Genomic DNA, 20,639 nt, shown 5'->3' with positions numbered 1-20,639 from the left:
AGGATAACGCATGCTAGGCCTGGGTTAGATCTGGGATTTGCCATCATCAGGCTCATAGTTTCGCATATTTCACATACTTGTTGGTCAGATCCTGGTCTTCTTCTGGCTTGAATCACGTAGTATTGTGGTACCACGCAGAAACAGTCAATTAAAACCGTCTACGATTAATATTTTAGAGGATAACGCGTGCTAGATCTGGGTTAGGTCTGGGATTTGCCCACATCAGACTCATACAATCGCATATTTCACATACTTGTTGGTCAGATCCTGGTCTTCTTCTGGTTTGAATCACGTAGTAATGTGGTACCACACTGAAACAGTCGATTAAGCCTGGTAGCGATCAATATTTTAGAGGATAACGCATGCTAGGTCTGGGTTAGGTCTGGGATTTGCCCTCATCAGACTCATACCTTCGCATATTTCACATACTTGTTGGCCAGATCCTGGTCTTCTTCTGGTTTGAATCACGTAGTATTTTAGTACCACGAAGAAACAGTCAATTAAACCTGTCTACGATTAATATTTTAGAGGATAACGCATGCTAGGTCTGGGTTAGGTCTGGGATTTGCCCTCATCAGACTCATACAATCGCATATTTCACATACTTGTTGGCCAGATCCTGGTCTTCTTCATGTTTGAATCACGTAGTATAGTGGTACCACACAGAAACAGTCAATTACACTTGGCCACGATCAATATTCTAGAGGATAACGCATGCTAGGCCTGGGTTAGATCTGGGATTTGCCATCATCAGGCTCATAGTTTCGCATATTTCACATTCTTGTTGGCCAGATCCTGGTCTTCTTGTGGTTTGAATCACGTAGTAATGTGGTACCACACAGAAACTGTCAATTAAACCTGGCCACGATCAATATCTTAGATGATAACGCATGCTAGGTCTGGGTTAGGTCTGGGATTTGCCCACATCAGACTCATACAATCGCATATTTCACATACTTGTTCGTCAGATCCTGGTCTTCTTCTGGTTTAAATCACGTAGTATTGTGGTACCACGCAGAAACAGTCAATTAAACCTGGCCACGATCAATATTTTAGGGGATAACGCATGCTAGGTCTGGGTTAGGTCTGTGATTTGACCTCATCAGACTCATACTTACGCATTCTTCACATACTTGTTGAACAGATCCCGGGTTTTAACTGGTTTGGATCACGTAGTAATGTGGTACCACACCTGGACAGTCTATTAAGCCAGGCCTCGATCAATATTTTAGAGGATAACGCATGTAAGGGCAAGGTTAGGTCTGGGATTTGCCCTCATCAGACTCATACAATCGCATATTTCACACTCTTGTTGGCCAGATCCTGGTCTTCTTCTGGTTTGAATCACGTAGTAATGTGGTACCACACAGAAACAGTCAATTAAACCTGGCCACGATCAATATTTTGGAGGATAACGCATGCTAGGCATGGCTTAGGTCTGGGATTTGCCCTCATCAGACTCATACAATCGCATATTTCGCAGTTTGTTGGCCAGATCCTGGTCTTCTTCTGGTTTGAATCACGAAGTAATGTGGTACCACACAGAAACGGTCAATTAAACCAGGCCTCGATCAATATTTTAGAGGATAACGCATGTAAGGGCTACGTTAGGTCTGGGATTTGCCCTCATCAGACTCATACAATCGCATATTTCACATACTTGTTGGCCAGATCCTGGTCTTCTTCTGGTTTGAATCACGTAGTATTTTAGTACCAGGAAGAAACAGTCAATTAAACCTGTCTACGATTAATATTTTAGAGGATAACGCATGCTAGGTCTGGGTTAGGTATGGGATTTGCCATCATCAGGCTCATACCTTCGCATATTTCACACTCTTGTTGGCCAGATCCTGGTCTTCTTCTGGTTTGAATCACGTAGTAATGTGGTACCACACAGAAACAGTCAATTAAACCTGGCCACGATCAATATTTTAGAGGGTAACGCATGCTAGGGGTGGGTTAGGTCTGGGATTTGCCCACATCAGACTCATACAATCGCATATTTCACATACTTGTTCGTCAGATCCTGGTCTTCTTCTGGTTTGAATCACGTAGTAATGTGGTACCACACAGAAACAGTCAATTAAACCTGGCCACGATCAATTTTTTAGAGGATAACGCATGCTAGGTCTGGGTTAGGTCTGGGATTTGCCATCATCAGGCTCATGCTTTCGCATATTTCACATACTTGTTGAAAAGACCCGGGTTTTAACTGGTTTGGATCACGTAGTAATGTGGTACCACACCTGGACAGTCTATTAAGCCAGGCCTCGATCAATATTTTAGAGGATAACGCATGTAAGGGCTAGGATAGGTCTGGGATTTGCCCTCATCAGACTCATACAATCGCATATTTCGCATTTTGTTGGCCAGATCCTGGTCTCTTTCTGGGTTGTATCACGTAGTAATGTGATACCACACTGAAACAGTCAATTAAACCTGGCCACGTTCAATACTGTAGAGGATAACGCATGCTAGGTCTGGGTTAGGTCTGGGATTGGCCCTCATAAGACTCATACAATCGCATATTTCACATACTTGTTGGCCAGATCCTGGTCTTTTTCTGGTTTGAATCACGTAGTATTTTAGTACCAGGAAGAAACAGTCAATTAAACCTGTCTACGATTAATATTTTAGAGGATAACGCATGCTAGGTCTGGGTTAGGTCTGGGATTTGCCATCATCAGGCTCATACCTTCGCATATTTCACACTCTTGTTGGCCAGATCCTGGTCTTCTTCTGGTTTGAATCACGTAGTAATGTGGTACCACACAGAAACAGTCAATTAAACCTGGCCACGATCAATATTTTAGAGGGTAACGCATGCTAGGTCTGGGTTAGGTCTGGGATTTGCCCTCATCAGACTCATACAATCGCATATTTCACATACTTGTTGGACAGATCCTGGTCTTCTTCTGGTTTGAATCACGTAGTATTGTGGTACCACGCAGAAACAGTCAATTAAACCTGTCTACGATCAATATTTTAGAGGATAACGCATGCTAGGGGTGGGTTAGGTCTGGGATTTGCCATCATCAGGCTCATACTTTCGCATATTTCACATTCCTGTTGGCCAGATCCTGGTCTTCTTCATGTTTGAATCACGTAGTATTGTGGTACCACACAGAAACAGTCAATTAAACCTGGCCACGATCAATATTTTAGAGGATAACGCATGCTAGGTCTGGGTTAGGTCTGGGACTTGCCCTCATCAGGCTCATACTTTCGCATTCTTCACATACTTGTTGAACAGATCCTGGGTTTTATCTGGTTTGGATCACGTAGTAATGTGGTACCACACTGAAACAGACGATTAAACCTGGCCACGATCAATATTTTAGAGGATAACGCATGCTAGGCCTGGGTTAGATCTGGGATTTGCCATCATCAGGCTCATAGTTTCGCATATTTCACATTCTTGTTGGCCAGATCCTGGTCTTCTTCATGCATGAATCACGTAGTATTGTGGTACCACACAGAAACAGTCAATTAAACCTGGCCACGATCAATATTTTAGAGGATAACGCATGCTAGGCCTGGGTTAGATCTGGGATTTGCCATCATCAGGCTCATAGTTTCGCATATTTCACACTCTTGTTGGCCAGATCCTGGTCTTCTTCTGGTTTGAATCACGTAGTAATGTGGTACCACACAGAAACAGTCAATTAAACCTGGCCACGATCAATATTTTGGAGGATAACGCATGCTAGGCCTGGCTTAGGTCTGGGATTTGCCCTCATCAGACTCATACAATCGCATATTTCGCATTTTGTTGGCCAGATACTGGTCTTCTTCTGGTTTGAATCACGTAGTAATGTGGTACCACACAGAAACAGTCAATTAAACCTGGCCACGATCAATATTTTAGAGGATAACGCATGCTAGGTCTGGGTTAGGTCTGGGATTTGACCTCATCAGACTCATACTTACGCATTCTTCACATACTTGTTGAACAGATCCCGGGTTTTAACTGGTTTGGATCACGTAGTAATGTGGTACCACACCTGGACAGTCTATTAAGCCAGGCCTCGATCAATATTTTAGAGGATAACGCATGTAAGGGCTAGGTTAGGTCTGGGATTTGCCCTCATCAGACTCATACAATCGCATATTTCACATACTTGTTGGCCAGATCCTTGTCTTCTTCTGGTTTGAATCACGTAGCATTTTAGTACCACGAAGAAACAGTCAATTAAACCTGTCTACGATTAATATTTTAGAGGATAACGCATGCTAGGTCTGGGTTAGGTCTGGGATTTGCCATCATCAGGCTCATACCTTCGCATATTTCACACTCTTGTTGGCCAGATCCTGGTCTTCTTCTGGTTTGAATCACGTAGTAATGTGGTACCACACAGAAACAGTCAATTAAACCTGGCCACGATCAATATTTTGGAGGATAACGCATGCTAGGCCTGGCTTAGGTCTGGGATTTGCCCTCATCAGACTCATCCAATCGCATATTTCGCATTTTGTTGGCCAGATACTGGTCTTCTTCTGGTTTGAATCACGTAGTAATGTGGTACCACACAGAAACAGTCAATTAAACCTGGCCACGATCAATATTTTAGAGGATAACGCATGCTAGGCCTGGGTTAGGTCTGGTATTTGCCATCATCAGGCTCATACTTTCGCATTTCTCGCATACTTGTTGGCCAGATCCTGGGCTTTGTATGACTTGGCTCACGTAGTAATGTGGTACCACACAGAAACAGTCAATAAAACCTGGCCACGATCAATATTTTAGAGGATAACGCATGCTAGGCCTGGGTTAGGTCTGGGATTTGCACTCATCAGGCTCATACTTTCGCAGTCTTCACATACTTGTTGGCCAGATCCTGGGTTTTTTCTGGTTTGGATCAGGTAGTAATGTGGTTCCACACTGGAACAGTCGACTAAACCCGGCTTCGATCAGTATTTTAGAGGATAACGCATGTTAGGTCTGCGTTAGGTCTGGGACATGGCCTTTGTCAGGCTCATGCAATCGCATATTTCGCATTCCTGTTGGCCAGAACCTGGTCCCTTTCTAGATTGAATCACGTAGTATTGTGGTATCACACAGAAACAGTCAATAAAACCTGGCCACGATCAATATTTTAGAGGATAACGCATGTTAGGTCTAGGTTAGGTCAGGGATTTGCACTCATCAGGCTCATACTTTTGCATATTTCGCTCACTTCTTGGCCAGATCCTGGGTTTTTTCTGGTTTGGATCACGTAGTAATGTGGTACCACACTGAAGCAGTCGATTAAGCCTGGTCTGGATTAATATTTTAGAGGATAACGCCTGTTAGGTCTAGGTTAGATCTCGGATTTGCTCTCATCAGGCTCATACTTTCGCATATTGAGCACACTTTTTTTTGTTTTTTTTTTTTTTTTTTTGTCGTGGGGAAAATCTTCGAAAGACTCCCTCCCACCTCCTTGGGGAGAGGTGGGAGGGGTGTGTGGGATTCCCCGCGCCCGTACAACGACAGGCGCGGGACCTACCCACTAAAAACCCCACGGTGACCCTTCGGCACGCTTTGGGAGGATACCGGGAATCGCTCGAAGCATTCTTCCGGTATCCACCCCGTGCCCGCGCTTTCACGCCCATCCCCCGGGGGGACAATCGGTCCCCCCAGTAGACACACTGCCTCATAGCGGCGGGACGTGGCCACTCCATCCCGCCGCTATCCGTCCCGGGGCCGCGTTTAGTGGCGGCTGCGAGCCCCAACTCGCAACCGCCCGCGACCCCGTTTCCACCCCTCGGCGGCCGGGCGTTCATGGCCGCACCAGACCGCCGAGGGTGCCTCCCCTTGCGTCGGACCGGTAGGGGGAGGCACTCCTACCCCCAACCGGTCCGACCCGGCGCCGCCTGGCGGGAGGAGGGTCCCCTCAGGACCCCCCTCACAGCCTAGGTCATCCGCCACGCCGAGGCGGCCGCCCGCGACGCCTCGCGACCGGGCGACGACCTCGGGCCACCGCACGAGCGCGAGCTTCAGCGCGCCGCTGAAGCTCGCGCTCCCTCCCCGCGGCCTCCTTCTGCAACATTACGTTCTCGCAGAAGGAGGCCACGGCCCTCCACTTCTCCTCGCTGCCGAGCATGGCGCGCACCACGCCCGGCAGCGAGACATCCCGCCCGACGACGCCGACCAGGACACGGCGCTCCCCCTCCCACGCGGGGCATACCTCCAGGGTATGATCCGCCGTGTCCTGCTCAGCGTCGCAGTGGCAGCAACGCGCCGTCGGCTCCTTCCCTATCCGGCACAGGTATCTTCCGAAGCTGCCATGCCCGGAAAATACCTGTGCCAGCCGGTAGGTGAGGCTGCCATGGCCTCCTTCAGGAGTGGCCGAACAGCCCCGACAGTCCGGTGCCCCGCGGTTGGCAGAGCCAGCCGCTCCTGCCACGCGAGCAACACGGACTGCCGGGCCTGGCGCTTCAAATCGCCCCAAGCAGGTTCCTGCCCGCCCGGGACCGCCCCCACCCCCGCGCGACGGTCGACGCGGTGCCGGTACATCACCGCGTGCGACCGCGCGAGCAGGTCCATGGGCGGCATCCCCGCTAGAACCGTCGCCGCCTCATGTGACATGGTCCGATACCCGCGGACGACCCTGAGCGCCATGCGCCTCTGCACCCGACGCAGCATAGTCATGCTGCGCCGGGAGGCAGCCAGGTCGTCCGCCCAGACGGGGGCCCCGTATAGGGCCACCGACTGGACCATTGCCACATAGAGGCGACGAACTCGGCCCGCCGGGCCCCCCAGGTTGGGCAGGATCCGGCCCAGAGCCGCAACCATCCTTTCCAACCGGGGGACCAGGCAGCGGAAATGCTTCTCGAAACGCCAGTGGCTATCGAGGATCAGCCCCAGATACCTGATCTGGGGCTTCACCTCGATGTCAGCCCCACCTACCCGAATCAGAGGGGGTGGCGGATCCTGCCGAGGTGAATGAAACGCAATCACCTCGGTCTTATGGACCGCCACCGTCATCCCCATCCCCCTGATCCGGTCGACGACGCGTTGCGACCCCTCCTCCGCGCGACGCATGGCCCACCCCCAGTGCGCCCCGACGGCCAGCACCAGTGTGTCATCCGCATAACACACCGTGCTGACGCCGTCGGGGAGGCCGGCCCGCAACACCGAGTCGTACGCGATGTTCCACAGGAGTGGCCCGAGGACCGACCCCTGCGGAACACCGCAGTACACCTCTCTCCGCATATCACCATCCCGGCCCGGATACTCGATCCACCTGCCGCGGAGATAATCCCCGACGACCGCCCTGAGACAAGGGGGGACTCGATGATATTCGAGCCCCCTCCTTATCTCTTCCCAGGGGAGGGTGTTAAAGGCATTGGCAATATCCAAGGATATTGCCAATGCCACCCCTCCCCGGGAGACGGCCGCCTCCGAGAGGGCACTCACACGACCTATCGCGTCGATAGTCGATCGGCCCCCCCGGAAACCGAACTGGCAGTCGGCCAGACCGGGATCACCCCGCGACAGGTGCTCGACGAGGCGAGCAGCAATCACACGCTCGAAGAGCTTGCCCACCTCGTCGAGGAGACAAATGGGCCGGTATGCGGAGGGAGACTCCACGGGCCGACCCTCCTTCCGGAGGAGGACCATCCTCGCCACCTTCCAACTGGGGGGGAATCGCCCGTCCCTCAGGCAGCGGTCGAACAACCGCCTGAGGTCGGCCCCAAGGACGCCCTGGGTCAAGACCCAAACCCGGCCGGGCACACCATCCGGACCCGGGGCCGTGTTACGAACCCCGAGCCGTCTGATGGCCGCTGCCAGCTCCTCCTGCGTGACCCCCAGCTCGGCCGTCCACTCCACTGGGACAGCCGCCGCCGCCGGAGGACGCGGTCCCCTCTCCCCAATTGGGAAGAGTGTATTGACCACGTCCTCCAGCAGCCGGGGGTCAAGACCCTCGGTGACGGGGGGCGCCCACGGGCGGAGCTTATTCAGCACCACCTTATATGGGCGCCCCCATGGATCGTCATCAAGGGTCTGGAGGAGCTCCTTCCATGCCTGGGTCTTGGCCCGTTTGATGGCGACCTGCAGAGCAACCCGCGCCACGCGGTATGCTCCATACAGGTCATCAGCTGCCCCCGCTCGCGCCACGCCGTCGCCTGTACGTTGACGACGGCGCGCGCGGGTGTACTGGCGTCGGGCGCGGACAGTCGCGACTCGCAACTCCGCGATCGCGTCCGACCACCAGTACACCGCCCGGCGAGGAGAAGCCCGCCCGACCCGAGGCATCGCCGCGTCGCAAATACCCGCGACCAATGCTCCGAGCCGGGCGACCTCCTCCTCTATGCTCGGCAACTCGGCCGCTCCCTGCGGCCAAGTTGCAGCGAGGGCAGCTGCCATCAGGGCGTCCTTGTCCAGGCGCCGAAGCGCCCAGCGGCGTGGTGGGGTGCCACGCAGGCGGCCGTGTCGGGATGCACTCGCGGCGGCAGAGACCTCCATCCGGATGTACCGGTGATCGGAGAGTGTCTCTGCCCCCGCGACCACGTGCCAACCCGACACCATGCGCACGGCGTTGGGGGTCGCGAATCCAACATCCACGATGGACCCCCCATATCGCCGCACGCATGTGTGCTCCGACCCCCGGTTCAATACCCGGAGGTCGAGCCCCGCCGCCCAATCGCCCAGGATCCCGCCGCGAACGGAGGTCCTGGGGGATCCCCAAGCCACCGACTTGGCATTAAAATCCCCCAGGACCAGCACCGGCCGGGCCGCGTAGCGCTGCACGCATGCCGCGACCTCGGCCAAGTACAGCTCGAACGCAGCGTGACCGCTACGGGGCGAAATGTAGCACCCCACCACAGCGACTCCCCCCCAGTCCACGGCGACGAATCCCCGACCGCGCTCCAACAAGGAGAACGGTGGGGACCCGTCGCCCCCTCCCCATACCGTCGCCACCAAGCCGTCCGCGTCGCCCACCCAATGAGGGTGATCAGGGACGCGGTACGGCTCGGCGGCGAATATTGAGCACACTTGCTGGCCAGATCCTGGGTTTTTTTTTTTGGTTTAGATCAGGTAGTAATGTGGTACCACACTGGAACAGTCGATTAAACCCGGTTTCGATCAATAGATTAGAGGATAACGCATGCTAGGTCTGGGTTGGGTCTGGGATTTGCCCTCATTTGGCTCATACAATCGCATATTTCACATTCTTGTTGGCCAGATCCTGGTCTCCTTCTGATTTGAATCACGTAGTAATGTGGTACCACACAGAAACAGTCAATTAAACATGGCCACGATCAATATTTTAGAGGATAACGCATGCTAGGCCTGGGTTAGGCCTGGTATTTGCCATCATCAGGCTCATACTTCCGCATTTCTCGCATACTTGTTGGCCAGATCCTGGGCTTTGTATGATTTGGATCACGTAGTAATGTGGTACCACACTGAAAGAGTCGATTAAGCCTGGTCTCGATCAATATTTTAGAGGATAACGCATGTTAGGTCTAGGTTAGGTCTGGGACTTGCCCTCATCAGGCTCATACAATCGTATATTTCGCATTTTGTTGGCCAGATCCTGGTCTTCCTCTGGTTTGAATCACGTAGTAATGTGGTACCACACAGAAACAGTCAATTAAACCTGGCCAAGATCAATATTTTAGAGGATAACACATGCTAGGTCTGGGTTAGGACTGGGATTTGCCCTCATCAGACTCATACAATCGCATATTTCGCATTTTGTTGGCCAAATCCTGGTCTTCTTCATGTTTGAATCACGTAGTATTGTGGTACCACACAGAAGCAGTCAATTAAACCTGGCCACGATCAATATTTTAGAGGATAACGCATGCTAGGCCTGGGCTAGGCCTGGTATTTGCCATCATCAGGCTCATACTTCCGCATTTCTCGCATACTTGTTGGCCAGATCCTGGGCTTTGTATGATTTGGATCACGTAGCAATGTGGTACCACACTGAAAGAGTCGATTAAGCCTGGTCTCGATCAATATTTTAGAGGATAACGCATGTTAGGTCTAGGATAGGTCTGGGACTTGCCCTCATCAGGCTCATACAATCGTATATTTCGCATTTTGTTGGCCAGATCCTGGTCTTCCTCTGGTTTGAATCACGTAGTATTGTGGTACCACACAGAAACAGTCAATTAAACGGGCCACGATCAATATTTTAGAGGATAACGCATGCTAGGCCTGGGTTAGGCCTGGTATTTGCCATCATCAGGCTCATACTTTCGCATTTCTCGCATACTTGTTGGCCAGATTCTGGGCTTTGTATGATTTGGATCACGTAGTAATGTGGTACCACACAGAAACAGTCAATAAAACCTGGCCACGATCAATATTTTAGAGGATAACGCATGTTAGGTCTAGGTTAGGTCTGGGATTTGCACTCATCAGGCTCATACTTTTGCATATTTCGCTCACTTCTTGGCCAGATCCTGGGTTTTTTCTGGTTTGGATCACGTAGTAATGTGGTACCACACTGAAGCAGTCGATTAAGCCTGGTCTGGATTAATATTTTAGAGGATAACGCCTGTTAGGGCTAGGTTAGATCTCGGATTTGCTCTCATCAGGCTCATACTTTCGCATATTGGGCACACTTGGTGGCCAGATCCTGGGTTTTTTCTGGTTTAGATCAGGTAGTAATGCCGTACCACACTGGAACAGTCGATTAAACCCGGTTTCGATCAATAGTTTAGAGGATAACGCATGCTAGGTCTAGGTTAGGTCTGGGACTTGCCCTCATCAGGCTCATACAATCGTATATTTCGCATTTTGTTGGCCAGAACCTGGTCTTCCTCTGGTTTGAATCACGTAGTAATGTGGTACCACACAGAAACAGTCAATTAAACCCGGCCAAGATCAATATTTTAGAGGATAACGCATGTTAGGTCTAGGTTAGGTCTGGGATTTGCACTCATCAGGCTCATACTTTCGCAGTCTTCACATACTTGTTGGCCAGATCCTGGGTTTTTTCTGGTTTGGATCAGGTAGTAATGTGGTTCCACACTGGAACAGTCGATTAAACCCGGCTCCGATCAGTATTTTAGAGGATAACGCATGTTAGGTCTGCGTTAGGTCTGGGACATGGCCTTTGTCAGGCTCATGCAATCGCATATTTCGCATTCTTGTTGGCCAGAACCTGGTCCTTTTCTAGTTTGAATCACGTAGTATTGTGGCACCACACAGAAACAGTCAATAAAACCTGGCCACGATAAATATTTTAGAGGATAACGCATGCTAGGCCTGGGTGAGACCTGGTATTTGCCATCATCAGGCTCATACTTTCGCATTTCTCGCATACTTGTTGGCCAGATCCTGGGCTTTGTATGATTTGGATCACGTAGTAATGTGGTACCACACTGAAAGAGTCGATTAAGCCTGGTCTCGATCAATATTTTAGAGGATAACGCATGTTAGGTCTAGGTTAGATCTCGGATTTGCTCTCATCAGGCTCATACTTTCGCATATTGGGCACACTTGGTGGCCAGATCCTGGGTTTTTTCTCGTTTAGATCAGGTAGTAATGTGGTACCACACTGGAACAGTCGATTAAACCCGGTTTCGATCAATAGTTTAGAGGATAACGCATGCTAGGTGTGGGTTGGGTCTGGGATTTGTCCTCATTTGGCTCATACAATCGCATATTTCACATTCTTGTTGGCCAGATCCTGGTCTCCTTCTGGTTTGAATCACGTAGTAATGTGGTACCACTCAGAAACAGTCAATTAAACCTGGCCACGATCAATATTTTAGAGGATAACGCATGCTAGGCCTGGGTGAGGCCTGGTATTTGCCATCATCAGGCTCATACTTTCGCATTTCTCGCATACTTGTTGGCCAGATCCTGGGCTTTGTATGATTTGGATCACGTAGTATTGTGGTACCACACAGAAACAGTCAATAAAACCTGGCCACGATAAATATTTTAGAGGATAACGCATGTTAGGTCTAGGTTAGGTCTGGGATTTGCACTCATCAGGCTCATACTTTTGCATATTTCGCTCACTTCTTGGCCAGATCCTGGGTTTTTTCTGGTTTGGATCACGTAGTAATGTGGTACCACACTGAAGCAGTCAATTAAACCTGGCCAAGATCTTTATTTTAGAGGATAACACATGCTAGGTCTGGGTTAGGACTGGGATTTGCCCTCAGCAGACTCATACAATCGCATATTTCGCATTTTGTTGGCCAGATCCTGGTCTTCTTCACGTTTGAATCACGTAGTCTTGTGGTACCACTCAGAAACAGTCAATTAAACCTGGCCACGATCAATATTTTAGAGGATAACGCATGCTAGGCCTGGGTTAGGCCTGGTATTTGCCATCATCAGGCTCATACTTTCGCATTTCTCGCATACTTGTTGGCCAGATCCTGGGCTTTGTATGATTTGGATCACGTAGTAATGTGGTACCACACTGAAAGAGTCGATTAAGCCTGGTCTCGATCAATATTTTAGAGGATAACGCATGTTAGGTCTAGGTTAGGTCTGGGACTTGCCCTCATCAGGCTCATACAATCGTATATTTCGCATTTTGTTGGCCAGATCCTGGTCTTCCTCTGGTTTGAATCACGTAGTATTGTGGTACCACACAGAAACAGTCAATTAAACGGGCCACGATCAATATTTTAGAGGATAACGCATGCTAGGCCTGGGTTAGGCCTGGTATTTGCCATCATCAGGCTCATACTTTCGCATTTCTCGCATACTTGTTGGCCAGATTCTGGGCTTTGTATGATTTGGATCACGTAGTAATGTGGTACCACACAGAAACAGTCAATAAAACCTGGCCACGATCAATATTTTAGAGGATAACGCATGTTAGGTCTAGGTTAGGTCTGGGATTTGCCATCATCAGGCTCATACTTTTGCATATTTCGCTCACTTCTTGGCCAGATCCTGGGTTCTTTCTGGTTTGGATCACGTAGTAATGTGGTACCACACTGAAGCAGTCGATTAAGCCTGGTCTGGATTAATATTTTAGAGGATAACGCCTGTTAGGTCTAGGTTAGATCTCGGATTTGCTCTCATCAGGCTCATACTTTCGCATATTGGGCACACTTGGTGGCCAGATCCTGGGTTTTTTCTGGTTTAGATCAGGTAGTAATGCGGTACCACACTGGAACAGTCGATTAAACCCGGTTTCGATCAATAGTTTAGAGGATAACGCATGCTAGGTCTAGGTTAGGTCTGGGACTTGCCCTCATCAGGCTCATACAATCGTATATTTCGCATTTTGTTGGCCAGAACCTGGTCTTCCTCTGGTTTGAATCACGTAGTAATGTGGTACCACACAGAAACAGTCAATTAAACCTGGCCAAGATCAATATTTTAGAGGATAACACATGCTAGGTCTGGGTTAGGACTGGGATTTGCCCTCAGCAGACTCATACAATCGCATATTTCGCATTTTGTTGGCCAGATCCTGGTCTTCTTCACGTTTGAATCACGTAGTCTTGTGGTACTACACAGAAACAGTCAATAGAACCTGGCCACGATCAATATTTTAGAGGATAACGCATGTTAGGTCTAGGTTAGGTCTGGGATTTGCACTCATCAGGCTCATACTTTCGCAGTCTTCACATACTTGTTGGCCAGATCCTGGGTTTTTTCTGGTTTGGATCAGGTAGTAATGTGGTTCCACACTGGAACAGTCGATTAAACCCGGCTCCGATCAGTATTTTAGAGGATAACGCATGTTAGGTCTGCGTTAGGTCTGGGACATGGCCTTTGTCAGGCTCATGCAATCGCATATTTCGCATTCTTGTTGGCCAGAACCTGGTCCTTTTCTAGTTTGAATCACGTAGTATTGTGGTACCACACAGAAACAGTCAATAAAACCGGGCCACGATAAATATTTTAGAGGATAACGCATGTTAGGTCTAGGTTAGGTCTGGGATTTGCACTCATCAGGCTCATACTTTTGCATATTTCGCTCACTTCTTGGCCAGATCCTGGGTTTTTTCTGGTTTGGATCACGTAGTAATGTGGTACCACACTGAAGCAGTCAATTAAACCTGGCCAGGATCTTTATTTTAGAGGATAACACATGCTAGGTCTGGGTTAGGACTGGGATTTGCCCTCAGCAGACTCATACAATCGCATATTTCGCATTTTGTTGGCCAGATCCTGGTCTTCTTCACGTTTGAATCACGTAGTCTTGTGGTACCACTCAGAAACAGTCAATTAAACCTGGCCACGATCAATATTTTAGAGGATAACGCATGCTAGGCCTGGGTGAGGCCTGGTATTTGCCATCATCAGGCTCATACTTTCGCATTTCTCGCATACTTGTTGGCCAGATCCTGGGCTTTGTATGATTTGGATCACGTAGTAATGTGGTACCACACTGAAAGAGTCGATTAAGCCTGGTCTCGATCAATATTTTAGAGGATAACGCATGTTAGGTCTAGGTTAGATCTCGGATTTGCTCTCATCAGGCTCATACTTTCGCATATTGGGCACACATGGTGGCCAGATCCTGGGTTTTTTCTCGTTTAGATCAGGTAGTAATGTGGTACCACACTGGAACAGTCGATTCAACCCGGTTTCGATCAATAGTTTAGAGGATAACGCATGCTAGGTGTGGGTTGGGTCTGGGATTTGTCCACATTTGGCTCATACAATCGCATATTTCACATTCTTGTTGGCCAGATCCTGGTCTCCTTTTGGTTTGAATCACGTAGTAATGTGGTACCACTCAGAAACAGTCAATTAAACCTGGCCACGATCAATATTTTAGAGGATAACGCATTCTAGGCCTGGGTGAGGCCTGGTATTTGCCATCATCAGGCTCATACTTTCGCATTTCTCGCATACTTGTTGGCCAGATCCTGGGCTTTGTATGATTTGGATCACGTAGTATTGTGGTACCACACAGAAACAGTCAATAAAACCTGGCCACGATAAATATTTTAGAGGATAACGCATGCTAGGCCTGGGTGAGGCCTGGTATTTGCCATCATCAGGCTCATACTTTCGCATTTCTCGCATACTTGTTGGCCAGATCCTGGGCTTTGTATGATTTGGATCACGTAGTAATGTGGTACCACACTGAAAGAGTCGATTAAGCCTGGTCTCGATCAATATTTTAGAGGACAACGCATGTTAGGTCTACGTTAGGTCTGGGACTTGCCCTCATCAGGCTCATACAATCGTATATTTCGCAGTTTGTTGGCCAGAACCTGGCCTTCCTCTGGTTTGAATCACGTAGTAATGTGGTACCACACAGAAACAGTCAATTAAACCTGGCCAAGATCAATAGTTTAGAGGATAACACATGCTAGGTCTTGGTTAGGACTGGGATTTGCCCTCAGCAGACTCATACAATCGCATATTTCGCATTTTGTTGGCCAGATCCTGGTCTTCTTCACGTTTGAATCACGTAGTCTTGTGGTACCACTCAGAAACAGTCAATTAAACCTGGCCACGATCAATATTTTAGAGGATAACGCATGCTAGGCCTGGGTGAGGCCTGGTATTTGCCATCATCAGGCTCATACTTTCGCATTTCTCGCATACTTGTTGGCCAGATCCTGGGCTTTGTATGATTTGGATCACGTAGTAATGTGGTACCACACTGAAAGAGTCGATTAAGCCTGGTCTCGATCAATATTTTAGAGGATAACGCATGTTAGGTCTAGGTTAGATCTCGGATTTGCTCTCATCAGGCTCATACTTGCGCATATTGGGCACACGTGGTGGCCAGATCCTGGTCTTCCTCTGGTTTGAATCACGTATTATTGTGGTACCACACAGAAACAGTCAATTAAACCTGGCCACGATCAATATTTTAGAGGATAACGCATGCTAGGCCTGGGTTAGGCCTGGTATTTGCCATCATCAGGCTCATACTTTCGCATTTCTTGCATACTTGTTGGCCAGATCTCTGGGTTTTTTCTGGTTTGGATCACGTAGTAATGTGGTACCACACTGAAGCAGTCGATTAAGCCTGGTCTGGATTAATATTTGAGAGGATAACGCCTGTTAGGTCTAGGTCAGATCTGGGATTTGCTCTCATCAGGCTCATACTTTCGCGTATTGAGCACACTTGGTGGCCAGATCCTGGGTTTTTTCTGGTTTAGATCAGGTAGTAATGTGGTACCACACTGGAACAGTCGATTAAACCCGGTTTCCAACAATAGTTTAGCGGGTAACGCATGCTAGGTCTGGGTTGGGTCTGGGATTTGCCCTCATTTGGCTCATACAATCGCATATTTCACCTTCATGTTGGCCAGATCCTGGTCTCCTTCTGGTTTGAATCACGTAGTAATGTGGTACCACACAAAAACAGTCAATTAAACATGGCCACGATCAATATTTTAGAGGATAACGCATGCTAGGTCTAGGTTACGTCTGGGATTTGCACTCATCAGGCCCATACAATCGCATATTTCGCATTTTGATGGCCAGATCCTGGTCTTCTTCTGGTTTGAATCACGTAGTAATGTGGTACCACACAGAAACAGTCAATTAAACCTGGTCTCGATCAGTATTTTAGAGGATAACTCATGTTACGTCTGTGTTAGGTCTGGTACCTGCCCACCTCAGGCAAATACATTCGCGTTCTTCACATACTTGTTGGCCAGGTCCTGGGTTTTTTCTGGTTTGGATCACGTAGTAATGTGGTACCACACTGATACAGTCGATTAAGCCGGGCCACGATCAATATTTTACAGGATAACGCATGCTAGGCCTGGGTTAGGTCTGGGATTTGCCCTCATCAGGCTCATACAATCGTATATTTCGCATTTTGTTGGCCAGAACCTGGTCTTCCTCTGGTTTGAATCACGTAGTAATGTGGTACCACACGGATACAGTCAATTAAACCTGGCCAAGATCAATATTTTAGAGGATAACACATGCTCCGTCTGGGTTAGGACTGGGATTTGCCCTCAGCAGACTCATACAATCGCATATTTCGCATTTTGTTGGCCAGATCCTGGTCTTCTTCACGTTTGAATCGCGTAGTCTTGTGGTACCACTCAGAAACAGTCAATTAAACCTGGCCACGATCAATATTTTAGAGGATAACGCATGCTAGGCCTGGGTGAGGCCTGGTATTTGCCATCATCAGGCTCATACTTTCGCATTTCTCGCATACTTGTTGGCCAGATCCTGGGCTTTGTATGATTTGGATCACGTAGTAATGTGGTACCACACTGAAAGAGTCGTGTAAGCCTGGTCTCGATCAATATTTTAGAGGATAACGCATGTTAGGTCTAGGTTAGGTCTGGGACTTGCCCTCATCAGGCTCATACAATCGTATATTTCGCATTTTGTTGGCCAGATCATGGTCTTCCTCTGGTTTGAATCACGTATTATTGTGGTACCACACAGAAACAGTCAATTAAACCTGGCCACGATCAATATTTTAGAGGATAACGCATGCTAGGCCTGGGTTAGGCCTTGTATTTGCCATCATCAGGCTCATACTTGCGCATTTCTCGCATACTTGTTGGCCAGATCCTGGGCTTTGTATGATTTGGATCACGTAGTAATGTGGTACCACACTGAAAGAGTCGATTAAGCCTGGTCTCGATCAATATTTTAGAGGATAACGCATTTTAGGTCTAGGTTAGGTCTGGGACTTGCCCTCATCAGGCTCATACAATCGTATATTTCGCATTTTGTTGGCCAGAACCTGGTCTTCCTCTGGTTTGAATCACGTAGTAATGTGGTACCACACAGAAACAGTCAATTAAACCTGGCCAAGATCAATATTTTAGAGGATAACACATGCTCGGTCTGGGTTAGGACTGGGATTTGCCCTCAGCAGACTCATACAATCGCATATTTCGCATTTTGTTGGCCAGAACCTGGTCTTCCTCTGGTTTGAATCACGTAGTATTGTGGTACCACACAGAAACAGTCAATTAAACATGGCCACGATCAATATTTTAGAGGATAAGGCATGCTAGGCCTGGGTTAGGCCTGGGATTTGCACTCATCAGGCTCATACTTTTGCATATTTCGCTCACTTCTTGGCCAGATCCAGGGGTTTTTTTTTTTCTGGTTTGGGTCACGTAGAAATGTGGTACCACACTAAAGCAGTCAATTAAACCTGGCCACGATCAATATTTTAGAGGATAACGCATGCTAGGCCTGGGTTAGGCCTTGTATTTGCCATCATCAGGCTCATACCTGCGCATTTCTCGCATACTTGTTGGCCAGATCCTGGGCTTTGTATGATTTGGATCACGTAGTAATGTGGTACCACACTGAAAGAGTCGATTAAGCCCGGTCTCGATCAATATTTTGTGATTTGCTCTCATCAGGCTCATACATTCGCGTTCTTCACATACTTGTTGGCCAGATCCTGGGTTTTTTCTGGTTTGGATCACGTAGTAATGTGGTACCACAATGAAAGAGTCGATTAAGCCTGGTCTCGATCAATATTTTAGAGGATAACGCATGTTAGGTCTAGGTTAGGTCTGGGACTTGCCCTCATCAGGCTCATACAATCGTATATTTCGCATTTTGTTGGCCAGAATCCTGGTCTTCTTCACGTTTGAATCACGTAGTCTTGTGGTACCACTCAGAAACAGTCAATTCAACCTGGCCACGATCAATATTTTAGAGGATAACGCATGCTAGGCCTGGGTGAGGCCTGGTATTTGCCATCATCAGGCTCATACTTTCGCATTTCTCGCATACTTGTTGGCCAGATCCTGGGGTTTGCATGATTTGGATCACGTAGTAATGTGGTACCACACTGAAAGAGTCGATTAAGCCTGGTCTCGATCAATATTTTAGAGGATAACGCATGTTAGGTCTAGGTTAGGTCTGGGACTTGCCCTCATCAGGCTCATACAATCGTATATTTCGCATTTTGTTGGCCAGATCCTGGTCTTCCTCTGGTTTGAATCACGTAGTAATGTGGTACCACACAGAAACGGTCAATTAAGCCTGGCCAAGATCAATATTTTAGAGGATAACACATGCTAGGTCTGGGTTAGATCTGTGATTTGCTCTCATCAGGCTCATACTTTCGCATTCTTCACATACTTGTTGAACGGATCCTGGGTTTTTTCTGGTTTGAATGAGGTAGTAATGTGGTACCACACTGGAACAGTCGATGAAACCCGGCTTCGATCAATATTTTAGAAGATAACGCATGCTAGGTCTGGGTTAGGAGTGGGATTTGCCCTCATCTGACTCATACTTTCGCATTTCTCGCATACTTGTTGGCCAGATCCTGGGCTTTGTATGATTTGGATCACGTAGTAATGTGGTACCACACAGAAACAGTCAATTAAACCTGGTCTCGATCAGTATTTTAGAGGATAACTCATGTTAGGTCTGGGTTAGGTCTGGGACTTGCCCTCATCAGGCTCATACTTTCGCATTCTTCACATACTTGTTGAACGGATCCTGGGTTTTTTAGAGGATAACGCATGTTAGGTCTAGGTCAGATCTGGGATTTGCTCTCATCAGGCTGATACTTTCGCGTATTGAGCACACTTGGTGGCCAGATCCTGGGTTTTTTCTGGTTTAGATCAGGTAGTAATGTGGTACCACACTGGAACAGTCGATTAAACCCGGTTTCCAACAATAGTTTAGCGGGTAACGCATGCTAGGTCTGGGTTGGGTCTGGGATTTGCCCTCATTTGGCTCATACAATCGCATATTTCACATTCATGTTGGCCAGATCCTGGTCTCCTTCTGGTTTGAATCACGTAGTAATGTGGTACCACACAGAAACAGTCAATTAAACATGGCCACGATCAATATTTTAGAGGATAACGCATGCTAGGTCTAGGTTACGTCTGGGATTTGCACTCATCAGGCCCATACAATCGCATATTTCGCATTCTGATGGCCAGATCCTGGTCTTCTTCTGGTTTGAATCACGTAGTAATGTGGGACCACACAGAGACAGTCAATTAAACTTGGCCACGATCAATGTTTTAGAGGATAACGCATGCTAGGTCTGGGTTAGGTCTGGGATTTGCCCTCATCAGACTCATACTTTCGCATTCTTCACATACTTGTTGAACAGATCCTGGGTTTTTTCTGGTTTGGATCACGTAGTAATGTGGTGCCACACAGAGACAGTCAATTAAACTTGGCCGCGATCAATGTTTTAGAGGATAACGCATGCTAGGTCTGGGTAAGGTCTGGGATTTGCCCTCATCAGACTCATACAATAGCATATTTCGCATTTCGTTGGCCAGATCCTGGTCTTCTTCTGGTTTGAATCACGTAGTAATGTGGTACCATACAGAAGCAGTCAATTAAACCTGGCCACGATCAATATTTTAGAGGCTAACGCATGCTAGGTCTGGGTTAGGTCTGGGATTTGCCCTCATCAGACTCATACATTCGCATTCTTCACATACTTGTTGAACAGATCCTGGGTTTTTTCTGGTTTGGATCACGTAGTAATGTGGTACCACACTGATACAGTCGATTAAGCCTGGCCACGATCAATATTTTACAGGAGAACGCATGCTAGGCCTGGGTTAGGTCTGGGATTTGCCCCCATCAGACTCATACAATCGCATATTTCGCATTTTGTTGGCCAGATCCTGGTCTTCTTCTGGTTTGAATCACGTAGCAATGTGGTACCATACAGAAACAGTCAATTAAACCTGGCCACGATCAATATTTTAGAGGATAGCGCATGCTAGGTCTAGGTTAGGTTTGGGATTTGCTCTCATCAGGCTCATACTTT

Source organism: Colletes latitarsis, chromosome 14, assembly GCF_051014445.1.
Source record: "Colletes latitarsis isolate SP2378_abdomen chromosome 14, iyColLati1, whole genome shotgun sequence".
Classification (NCBI taxonomy): Eukaryota; Metazoa; Arthropoda; class Insecta; order Hymenoptera; family Colletidae; genus Colletes; species Colletes latitarsis.
The sequence above is the reverse complement of the archived record's forward strand: the minus strand, read 5'-3'. Positions refer to the sequence as shown.